We start from the raw sequence: 10,597 nt of genomic DNA on the forward strand, positions 1-10,597 counted from the left end.
TGTTAAGGGAAATAAATTCGTAAAACCCCAAAATAAGGGAACACTAATATTTCTGAAAAGATGAGAAAACAAAAGTTATCTGATAAAGCTACCGGAAGCAGAAAAAAATATTTATGGATATTAAAATGTAAATTCATGAAAAATATACATCTCCCGCTCCAGCACTTTATCAAATAGCTTGAGGAAAAACACATAATTTTTTATTTTGTCACTACTTTCACTTTATAACTTGTCAGTCTCATCAACCAAGCTGAGACAGATTCTCCTGAAAACCATCAGGAACCCAAAGTCAACATTCGGTGCCATCATTATCCTCTGTCATCCTCTGCTAATTAAGTCAGACACATTTTCAAATAAGCCATGGATTATCGTTTTAGTGTAAACTCTCCTCAAATGCACCAAAGAGGAAAACAAGGGAAAGAAAAAGTCAGCACATGGGTTAGGGGCAATAATTAACAAGGAATCAATAATTCTGTCAGCTCTTTTCAGTCAATTTTCGTCACCCTTGCCTTCCCCCCGCCCCCGTAAAAATTCCCTTGTTTTCTAATTTATGCTTCACTTCTAAATATCTCACATTCCTTTTGTTCTCTATAGGTTCCTTTTGTAAGACCCCATCTGCTGTATATCTACTTTGTATTAGTTTCAGGAAGCTTCATTTAGAATATTAGTATGCTTAGGTTGAATGAAGAGATAGAGGTAGATAATTGTTTTTATGATAAATAACTGTGTATGTATAAATTAGGGTTAATTCTTGTGCTACAAACAAACAGACAAACAAATAACAACCCCCCCCACACACAAAACCCTAACAAAAGTAGGACTTAGATGCTCAGTGGGTATCTACATTAAGTAAAGGCTGGAACTGCATAGTCACAAAAATTAATACCCATAATTTGAATTTGAGTGGTAATTTTATTTTATTTTTTGAGTGGTAATTTAAAAATGTTTACTTTTTTCCATGTTTTTCTTCCCTAATAGAAAGTTAACTGTATAAGGTCAGAGACCTTGGACTTATTCATCTTTATGCCATAGAATCTAAGAGTTTGTACCACCTAGTAGAGGTTCACTTAATATATTTTAAGTTAATTAATGAACGAAGATGTAGACTTAAGATGTAGACTACAGGATCATGATTAACTATGATCTGTTATAGATTATCCTTGTGACATTGTTGTGTCAGGTAAGAAAATAGACTTTGATGTCAGATACCAATGAGCTTAAATCCTGAGATTTCAGTTTCCTGGTTGTATTACTTATCAATTGCTATATAACAAATCATCCCAGATCTTAGTGGCTTAAAACAATATTTATTATTCCACAGTTTCCATAGGTAAGCTGTACAGTCCTGGTACAGCTTAGCTGGATCCTGTCTGAGGGTCTCACAAGTTGCAATCAAGACGGTGGCCTGAGTTATGGTCATCTCGAGATTCAGCTGAGGGTGGATTAGCTCCTATACTCCCTCACTTGATTGTTGGTAGGATTGAGTCCCTTGAAGGCCTTGGCTTGTCACTGGCTGTTGGCCAGAAGCCACCCTCAAGTCCATGCCACGTGGGCCTCTCCATAGGGATGCTCCCGTCATGGAATCTGGCTTCATTGCAGTGAGCCAGCTTTAAGAACTATGAAGAGAGTGCACCACATTAGAAGTCAGTGTTTTGTAAACTAATCTCAGAAGTGACATCCCCTCACTTTTGCTGAATTCTGTTTGGTAGAAATCAGCCACTGGTAAATGTGAATACCAGAAGGCACGGGTCCCTGGGGGTCAGTTTAGACAGAAGGTGTCTCTACCATAATAGCCATGTGGCCTTGGTAATTTACTGACATTCTTTTGCTCAGGTTCCTCATTTTAAAACCAGGAATATTAATAGAACCTACCTGTTGAGGCTGTTGTGATAAAAATAATGACAATGTGCACATCAGTAGCTTAGGAAAGTACTCGATCCAGAGCAAAAGTCAGTGTGTGGTAACTAGTATTAGTACTGTTCTTTTTTAGTGACGTCATTTCTTTGGCATGAAGATTCCTTATTTGTAAAGTGAGGATTACTTGATCTGAGTCCCTTTGTAATCAAACCTATTGATTTTTCTAGTCCCTGGAATCTATAGACTTCATTTTTTTTAACAGTCTAACATTTTTTGGAGTCAACATCAGTGTTTTTTCCCTCATCCGCATAATATCTCCTTATGATCACATTTAAAAACCTGTTATACCAAAAGGAGCTATCCTGTTATCAGTGTTTGGAGCAATTGAAACAATATTGTGGGGCTCTGCTCGAAGAGTCTGGAGATAAGTTTGGTGAATTCTTTTGTGTCATTCTGCTAATTAAGAGACTGTAGACAAGTCATTTAACATCTCTTGGCCTCAGTTTAACTCATGAAAGTGTGGGGTGAATTGGACTGGATAATCTCTAGTATGCCTTCTAGTTTTAATGGTCTTTGGATCTAATTTCCATTTTCTGCCTATATTGGTTTTTAATTTTTCTTTTCATGTATTTCATACATATTACTTTAGGGCCAAATTTGTAGGATTAGTTTTCAGGCTTTTTTTTTTTTTTTTTTTAAAGAATATTCTTAATTTTATAAAGATCATAGGATTGCTATTGAGCATACAGTAGTTATATATCTTTAGGAAGAACTGTTAAAATGTACAGAAAGAAATTGTGAGAATTAGTAAACTTCCAGGATATCTGCAGAGGCCATTTCTATAAAATCAAAGAAAAATAAAGTCAGGTGATTTCATCTGTATGCGTCAGGGGAAAAATTACTCCCAACTGAGGAAAAATATTTTGGAGCCTTTAAATTGATTGGGATCTAAAGTAAAAATATTGGATTTATTTTTTCCCCTGCAGTGGTCTAAGTCATTGGACATTTTCTGAGTTCTCACTTATGCCTTCTTAGAAATAGCTCTAGGTATACAAGTTGCCACAATAAAATGAGGAAACTTGAATTAAAAACAAACCGGACATTATGTATATACATCCAAAGAGATTCAATCTCTTTTAGTCATTTTTGTAGGATGCTATTATAGCTTATTATCTTTGAAGTTCTTTTTCTGAAACTACCTGCACAATCTGAGGGCAAATCCTTTTGGACCTGCTCATTGATGGAAACTCTATTGTCCACTTCCTGAAATCAAATTTGTACTTGGAAATATCATTTAAAAGTAAGTACAGTAGATTGAGTGGCTGAGCAAACTGGGTAATATTTTCTGGTGTATAAAACGAGGAATAACAAGATGAGAGTGATTTTCTCTTGTATTAAAATCTTACTCCAAAGGTAGTTCAAAAGCTAACTCCTCAAATTGTTTAGAATAAGGAGGCTACATTGACGAAAAACTCATGCATTTTGCTGTTTTGAAAAAATACCAGTCTCATGGTTTACATGAAGTGTTAGTTGATTTGAACCTGAACCATTTTGATGGTCAATTCACCTTCTGGTTTTGCCGCTTCTGAACTGTGTGACATTAGGAAAAATAGCTTAGAATCCCTGCACTTCATTTTCACATATAATATGGGATAATACGTCACAATGTGTCAAGTGAGGAGATAAGTGCATATATCTCACAAACTCTAATGGGCAATCCCCAGGACAGTAATCAACATTACTGATGTTATTTTATACATAATTTCTTATCTAGATTTAGTGAAATCACTGAAATACTAATATGTCATATTTCAGAGATGCTGCTGATGATAGGACAAATAGTGACATTTCTGGAATGCTCACTGCCTGTCAATCACCCTGCTAAGCTCTTATATAATCACATCTAACTTAATCATCATGAACCCTCTGAGTTTCCATTTGACAGTTGAGAAGACTAAAGTTTAGAGAGGTTAATTTTGACCACATTATAAAACTATCAAGTGACAGAGTTGAGGTTTGGATCCAGATCCAAATGACCCCTGGACTGATTCTTTTAAGGCCTAAACTAAGCTGCTCCCATTTCTGGCACCCAATATGAAGAGAAAACAAGTACATGAGGCTTTTTGGTTGCATTCCACCAAGAGTAGTAGTTTTCAATCTTGGCTGTCCATGAGAATTACCTGGGAAGTTTTAGGAAAAAAATCCTAACGTACAGGACACACTTCCACTTCTATTAAACCAAATTCCCTGAGGCTTGAATCCAGATATTAACATTAAAAACAAAACAACACCGCACAGCTCTTTAGCTGATTCCGGCTTGCAGCCAACGTTGAGACTTTGTGTATTAAATGCTCAGACCCGGAGAGAGACTAGTAGAGTGATTAAGACTTTGGGCTTGGCAGTAGGATGATTCCAATTCCTGTTTGGCCGTTTACAAGTGATGTGATCATGGACAGGTCACCTCACTTCTCTAAACTTCGAAAATGATGCTAACATATGTTTGTGGTGAAAGTTGAAATAACCTATGAAATGTTCCCAGCACACTGCCTGTAACAACGGCTGTGTCTCGTAGTGGTGGTGCTTCATATCTCACTCAACGCTCTGCAGAGTTTTGGTTGCTTACTGAAATCTTTAGGCATGCATTCTGCTGTCCCTGGGTAGAAGTGGGAGGCTACTATTGGGCCTGGAAATCTTTTTCAAATCATTAATTGCATGTCATTTTTAAAGAGTAGTATGGGACTTGTATTTCTGTAAGAGATTGACAATATTTAGCAACAGAAGCAATAAAATACTTATTTTGGGAGTAACCCAGGCCACTTAGTAATGACAACCATTGATGCTTTGATTAGTTAATATTGGTGTCTGGAAATAACCATTTACATGGTTTTGTAGATAGATTTTTTTTATGTAGATGTAGCCTTTCCCCCTTAAAACTTGTTTACTTATTACAGGTATAGGCAGTGGGGTTGTTTGAATTAGGCTTTTAAGTGAGTGTTTAATGGAGATGAGTAATTGCTTACAGCTGCACCTGTTTGTAGGGATTTGATTTTCTTTTAGCAGAGGGCAAGATGATTTGCCAAACAACTTTGGAAAGTGTAGTTTTGCTTGTCTTCCTATGCTCAAGGTTGAATTTGCCTCTTGAATTGAAAACCCACTGAAGCTTCCCGTGGCCCCCCATCCCCCCTAAGACATCATGGCAGTGGGGGAACAGGCAGCCAATTTTATCTTCAGAGCGTTTGTATTTCCCCCTTCAATAAAAAAGGCAATCACTATGGTTTCATTTTGAGTGAAGATTATAAACATGAATAGTCGATAGGTTTTCCAGGGTGGAGGATAGTGATTTCAAGGGATTGAGCCCTTCTCACTTTACATCTGAAATATCTTTTGAAGATGAAGTATTAGGATGTGATACTGTATAGCTTGAAAATACAGAGGTGGGCCTGAGGTACATGGGGATATGATGAGCCGCTGGAATTCTTATGTGATGATTTTTATGAAGCGCTTCTGCCTCGTCTTCATATTTTGTTGGAAGTTCTCAAAATACCAATGTACAGAACCAATTCCATTGCCTGCTGATCGTAAGGAAAAATATGTATCCTCCAAATGCAGCAATGCCGTTACTGATCCAGCAAGTTGGCAGATGAAGATTTGTTTCTATTAGTGCCATTCGATTTACAGGTAGACATGAGGATTGCCATTTACCTAGCTGCTCCCTGTCCTAATCTCCGTTGTGGTTTGGCAGAGGCACAGCTGACCTGGGAACAGGAAACGGCAGCAGTGTCTCCTTGGGAGTATGATTCTCTGGCCTGATCAATGGCAAACTTGTTTCCATTTTCCTCCTAGGGAAGGCTGGATTTTGAACTGCTGGAAAGTGGGCTTTGAGAGCTTCCATTTAGAAACGGGGGCTTAAGGGTCCCAGTTCTGCTATTTCCTGGTCATGTGATCTTGGATGACCTACTCAACCATCTCAGCCTCATATGTATAAAATGGAGGATAATATTCTCCTGTGTCAGCATTATTGTGAGGGTGAAAATGGTCTTCAGAAGTTTGAAGAAACCACACACTGTAAAGTGCTGAATAAATGTGAACATTTTGCTTGTTCAGTTTTCTGGTTTATGCATCGCAAGCAAAGAAAATGTGAGTGGGTAGGGGGAGTTTTTAATTAGAAATATTTTGACTCTTGGGCAGTAACTCCTCTATTGTCCGGAACCTGGTCAGCCTGAGCTTAAGTCGTAAAAGTAAGCCTTCAGTGAATACATCCCAAGTCGGTGTTCTCCTCTACGCAGCTGGGCTTGCCTTAAGGAGGTCGTAGAACACAGTAGTAGAAAAGTGCAGCTACAGCTCAGGTGCCTGTGTTCAAGTGCCCATTGGGCCACATACAAGCTGTGTGACCTTAACCTCTCTGTCTCTTATTTACTTGTATAGGGTACTTATAGGATTAAATAAGCTATTCTCTCTAAAGTGTTAAAAAGTAGTTAGCATACAGTAAATGCTATTTAAAAGAATTACTAAAAGAGAGCGCATCTGGAGATATGGTCTTACAATTTTGGTAATTAAATTGCAAAACAGGCTGGCACTTGTCTCAGATTTTTCATAATTCTTCCAAATGACATTTCACCTATAGTTTGACATTCCTGGGCATGTATAAATGGGTACAAACTTATACCTAACAATAGGTATAATTTATTGAGTACCTATTGTATGTCAGGAATTGTACATGCATTTTCCCCCACTTTGGGAAGCTGGCCTTATTTTTATTCCCATTTTTATAGATGAGGCAACTAAGGTACCACAAAGTCAAATGACTTGACCAGGATCCTTAACCAGTGGCAGAATCGGATCTAAACATGCATCTGAGATCATCCAAAACGTGTCATTTACTCCACACAGCTCTTGCCCTCTGAGGAGGCAGAATCATCCTTGTATCTTTAAATGATAGTGAAAACCTATGTACTATGTATTCCTGGAGTTGTAGGCAAGTTGTTTTTGTAAATCAAATCACGTTCCAAATTTACAAGGAATATTAATATTGAAACAAAATCCTGTCATAAATCTTTGAATTTTTAAAAATAGGTATTAGTCAGAGTGAGGCTTAAGTATAGTTAAAATAATTAACCTAGCTAGTACTGTTGTTCTAACATATTAGGCCATGATCCATAGAATGGATTAGTTTTTAGTGAAAAGGAATACAGTTCTTTTGTGAAGTTGCTTTTGTTAAAAGAGAGCGCTATTAATATGACAAACTGTCCAAGCAGGCAAGTTCAACTCTGTCATGCCAGCTACCTGTTCGAGCCACTAGAGGGTAGTGTTGTCATTGGAATAACACTGAAGACATTTAAAAATTCTTCAAATTGAAAGAGAAAGCTGTGTGTGAAATGAGGACTATTGCTAAATTTACCATATATAAAATGATTTGATGAAACAATTTGATATGACAGGAGACACCACATGATCATAATTGAATTCTGCTGTTATTGGCAAAGTCCATCCTGAAGGGAATTTTTAAGGTTCTGTGCCTGTGGGTCATGGGGATGGTTAGTTACTTCAGGCCGCAAAACAACTGTCTGCTATTTGGGACTAAAACCTTTCCTTCTTACTATTTCATCCCAATGCCTGCTTCACGTTTCCATTTGCAAAGTGTGGGCATGCTGGAAATTTTCAATGTGAATTACTTTCCCTTTCCTGCAAGTTGTAATCATGACCACCACCGAAGTTGATCCCTTACTTAATAAGTCTCTTAAGGAATTCAGTTCTCATCTCAGATGTCGTTCATCCTGCTTATCCTCAGGTCCCTGGGAGGTATATGGGGACTACTGTCTTCATGCCTTTTTACATAGGAAAATAAAAGTCCTTGAAGTTTCAAGTCTCCCTCATGTCTGGCTGTGGAACAGGAACTGTGTTAGGGATTGAATTTTATCTAATTCAAAATTGATTGAGTGATTTGCAATGCTTAATATGACTTCCCAGGAGTGTGACCTTCCTTCCTTAGCTCTTTGTCCACCATGCTGTTCCTAGCAGTCCCTACAAAACCATTCAGCTGTAGTAATGGGTGAGTATCCAGGACAAAATTTTTAAGTATTTTTTCTAAGAGAAATATTTTTGCTGGTTGACAATTTTATGTATCTCATGAAGCACGCCACCTCATTAAATAAAATTTATTTAAATATAGTTGGTACATAATATATTTCAGATTTGACATTTTTATACCTTACAATGTGATCAGCCCACCAATTCTAGTTATCATCTGTCACCATGCAAACTTATCGCAATATTGACTATGGTCCCCTTCAGTGTTTTCACCCATCCCATCACTCCCCTTCCCTTCTGGTAACCATCTCTTTGGTCTGTTTCTATGAGGCTGTTTTTCTGTTTGTTTGTTTTAGATTCCACATGTAAGTGAAATCATATGGTATTAGTCTTTCTCTGACTCACTTCACTTAGCATAATATCCTCTCGGTTCATCCACGTTGTTGCAAATGGCAAGATTTCCTTCTTCTTTATTGCTGTGTCATATTCCATTGTGTATATACACCACATCTTCTTTATCCATTTATCTATCAATGGACTCCTAGGTTTCTTCCATATCTTGACTGTTCTGCAATGAACATAGTGGTGCATATATCTTTTTGAATTAATGTTTTGGATTTTTTTATGGCCCAGAATATGAGCTATCTTGATATATGTTCTGTGAATGCTTGAAAAGAATGTGTATTCTGCTGATTTGGGGTGGAATAGCCTATAAATGTTTATTAGGTCCTGTGGGTTGATGGTGTTACTGAGTTCTATATTTTTGCTGATTTTCTAAGTAGTTCTATCAATATTGAGAATGGGATGCTTAAGTCTCCAAGTGTAATTGTGAATATGTATATTTTTTCTTAACATTTTGCAGTTCTTGTTAGACGCACACATATATTGGATTGCTATGTCTTCTTTGTGGATTGTCCTGCTTATCATTATATAATCTCTTTTTCCCTCTGCTGATTTTCCTTGCTCTGAAGTCTACTTATTTGATATTAATGTAGCTATTTCTGATTTTCTTTGATTAACAATTGCACAATATATCCTCTTTACTTGCAACCTGCCTATATTTTCATATGTATAGTGAGGGTTTTTTTTTTCTTTTTGTAGAGAGCATGTAATTCGATCACTTGTACAAAATCCAGGGGTTTAAAATCTGTTGTGTTCCTACATACTAACAATGAAAGTTATGAAAAAATTCCTTTTGCAATTGCAACAAAAAAAACAAAATACCTAGGAATAAACTTAACAAATTCCTTTTGCAATTGCAACAAAAAGAACAAAATACCTAGGAATAAACTTAACGAAGGATGTGAAGGACCTTTACACTGAAAACTACAAGACATTATTAAAAGAAATTAAAGAAGACACAAAGGAATAGAAAGATATTCTGTGTTCATGGATTGGAAGAATCCACATATAGCAGTACCTCAGTTTTCGAACATCTCCGATGACGAACATTTCGGTTTACAAACGCTGTAAACCTGGAAGTAAATGCTGGCCTCGGAAGTCAAACATATCAGGCAGTTTCCGCTGAGTGCAAGATTCTGAGGCCTAGCTGTCGGCTGTTGTCGAATGTTTCAGAACTCTAACGGTCTTCCGGAATGGATTATGTTAGAAAACCGAGGTACCACTGTAGTTAAAATGCCCATTTTACCCAAAGCAATATACAGATTTAATGCAGTCCCCATCAAAATCCCAATGGCATTTTTAAAAGAAATCGACAAAAACTAATCATATTTGTATGGAACCATGAAAGACGAAATGAATGGGACTATATCAAACTAAAAAGCTTCTGTACAGCAAAAGAAACCATCGACAAAACAAAGAGGCAACCTATTGAATGGGAGAACATATTTGCAAACAGCGCCTCTGATAAGGGGCTAATATCCAAAACATACAAGGAACTCATACAACTCAACAACAAAAAACAATCCAATTAAAAAATAGGCAGAGAACCTGAAAAGACACTTCGCTCAAGAAGACATACAAACAGCCAACAGATGTATGAAAAGATGCTCAACTTCACTAACTACTAGGGAAATGCAAATTAAAACTACAATGAGATACCATCTCACACATGTTAGAATGGCTGTTATCAACAAGACAGGTATTAACAAGTGTTGGAGAGGCTATGGGAAAAAAATGAACTATCACAAACTGCTGGTGGGGATGTAAATTGGCACAGCCACTATGGAAAACAATATGGAAGTTCCTCAAAAAATTAGGAATAGAATTACCATATGACCCAGAAATCCCTTTTCTGGCAATCATCACCAAAATCAATTTTAGGACATCTTTCTCACCTTATAACCCTTGACTATTGCCCGTTAGCCATCCCCATTTCCCTCCAGCCCTAGGCACCACTAATCTGCTTTGTTTCTATAGATTTTCCTATTCTGGATCTTTCATATAAGCAGAATCACATAATATGTAACTCTTTGCAACTGGCTTTTTTCACTTAACATGTTTTCAAGGTTCATCCATATTGTAGCATGTAGTAGCATGTATCAATATTTCACTTTATTGACAGATAATATTCCATTGTATGGATATATCACCACTCTACTTTAAAAAAAGACACTTTTGTAATCATATTTTAACTATAATTTGATAAAACAAAAGTAAAAATGTTGAAAAATTACACTTGAGAAAGTGTAAGTTTTTGTGTTAGATTAGCAAGACCAAATGCTTCAGTTAGGTTATAGTTACCTGTAACTTG

The sequence above is a fragment of the Rhinolophus sinicus genome, linkage group LG05, assembly GCF_036562045.2.
Source record: "Rhinolophus sinicus isolate RSC01 linkage group LG05, ASM3656204v1, whole genome shotgun sequence".
Taxonomy (NCBI): domain Eukaryota; kingdom Metazoa; phylum Chordata; class Mammalia; order Chiroptera; family Rhinolophidae; genus Rhinolophus; species Rhinolophus sinicus.